Consider the following 2,501-nt stretch of genomic DNA (forward strand, 5'->3'; position numbering starts at 1 on the left):
CTACACACTGCAGCTGACACACTAACATGTCGCAATGCACAGTTTGGAAAGCTCTGTTCTAAAAAAAGGCTGGCAACTTTTTTTCTTTAGTCTTAAACAAGCATTTTAAAAGACACATGTCACAGCTGTGTAGGAAAGGGCCCCTCAGAGCTACAGCACCCTGAGAGAAATGGCTGTGCCATGGGGGGGGGGGGTAAGTCAATAACTCAACAACTTAATAAATGAGGATGGGAGGAATAAAATGTCTTTCAAAAGAGTCATATTATGCCACAGAGGCAGCTTTTCCTACTATTTTGTCTATATTGCCTTCCTTAAAATCTCTCTTTCGGTGTGGACAAGGCTAAACTACTTTTGATTTTATAGTCCTACATGTAGCAACACAATTCAAAAGCTACAATCCATGGGAAAACAGACTAGTTCCTTGGGTCAACCCCAGGCTGGATTCTATATTCTCTTCTGAATAGCGCTCCCAGTGTAATCTGTTACAATGGCATTTTTGCTAATAGGGTTAGAATTGGGTGCCAGATATGCTCAGTGAATTATTATTCAAATATTCTTCTAAAGAATGCATGTTGTTGCCAAGGTATGGTAATTCATAGCAATTTTATTTAATTACACCCGGTTGTTGCTCAATCCTTTCCATAAATGTGAGGATGCCACAAGTTGTCTGTTATTCTGTTCCACAGTTACACCCGCTTCCCCCACCCACAAGTAAACATATATCACAATCTCCTTGGATAATCATAAATCTCAGCTAATACTCTAGATCTCTTCTCACTGGCCTAATATATCGCCATTCCTCCTGGGCTCCTTCCCAGTTTTATATAAATGCCCACATAAGTTGTGCCATCAGGTCTGCACTTGGAGGCAAACATCCAGGCCCCACTCAGCTGAATGAACAGGAGGACCCCCAACGCAGTTGAGATGGCTTTTGAAGTGTGCCATCTAAAGGAACCCTTCCTCCAAGACCATGAAGTCCAGTCTAAAACTACCTAGTATTTTCCCATCACTTTTCTTAGTATAAAAAGTCCAGAGCCTCCCCACCCCACAATCCAATGTTTGATTTGGGTGGATATATTGTGCAAGAGCACAATATTCAACTGTTGCCATTTAACACAATTCATCTGCTTTTTCTGCTGTGTTTTATGAAGGGGAAATCTTACTGGTCAAAGGGCATATGCCAATAACATTCTAGAAGTGCTTCAAAACAGGAATCCCAATGAAAAGCCATCTTGTTTCTGCATGAAAACACTGGTCACATCTAGGTTCTGCTGAGGTCTACTGAAGTTCAAAATTAACACTAAATTTCAACGTTCAGCTTCCATTTCAGGATGGGCTTCAAAATTACCCACTGAACCCCTTGCCCAAGCTATTTTATAAGACGTTGGTCTATAGACTCCAAACACCCACAACAGTGTACATAAAGGTTGAGATCAGATCCTGCCAAATGGATGCGTCCCAGTACTTGATGTTTTTCTTCCATTTTTTAACTAGTCAAATGCCCATTATTGGGATGGGTAAGAATAGGAGGGTAGTGAGGGGTAGACTGCATTCTTAGCACACGGTGACACATTGTAAGTTCCTGCAGGATCCTGCCAGTGAGGAAAAAGAAGCTCAGTGGCTAAGTGGAGGCATGTTTTATCTTCATTGTGATAATGTTTCCAAGATTAGCCCTGACTCCCCACCATCAAAAAAAGAAGTTCATGGCAGCCATTCCCTTGTACTGCAACTTTGGGCTGGAAATGAAATCTTCTCCATTCTCCCCATGATCCCATTCACTGAGAATCAAGCCTGCTCCTCTCTGCCTCACCCTAAATACGTTCTCTTGGGCCCATTTTTCTGATGGTGAAATAAAGAACATCTGGGTCATCTCAGATGAGAAAAATATAATGTAACTTTCTAGCCAAGCAGCATGTCCTTATGCATGTTTACATGGAAGTAAGTTCCACTGAGTTCAGAGGCATTTACTCCAGGGTAAAGTCACACAGGGCTGTAGCCTGCAATTTGAAGCACCCTAAGATTAGTGAAGAGGTTGTTTGATTCGTCATTGGGTTCATCATCATCTTATTTGAAGGGGAGGTGTCTTCTGGATTGGTTCTGGTGAACAGCAATATCACCAGAACATTATCAATATTAAACATTATCAAGTACAATGTGCCTTGAGCCTCCGCCTTCTTAAACCCTCCTAATGCTCTCCTTGGTGTGGGAGGTTTTCCCCTTTGCAAATTGGCCGTGAGAATCTAAACTATATTAAATGAACAAGTACCAAAGAGAAGAAGGAACATACTATTTAGAAATAAATTTTGTTTGAACCACAATGTGCCTGCCACAAAAATATCCATACTCAAGGAGCGGCTGGCAAAAATATCCAAGCATGAAAGGACAAACTAAGGACTAAGGGCCTGTGCTTATTGTTCTATGTTGGGAAGTAGCTAGCTTTCTATATGCAGAGGTAGGTAGGTAGGTAGGTAGGTAGGTACATAGGTATGTAGGTAGATGAT

Source organism: Podarcis cretensis (assembly GCF_951804945.1).
Source record: "Podarcis cretensis genome assembly, chromosome: 3".
In the NCBI taxonomy this organism is placed as follows: Eukaryota; Metazoa; Chordata; class Lepidosauria; order Squamata; family Lacertidae; genus Podarcis; species Podarcis cretensis.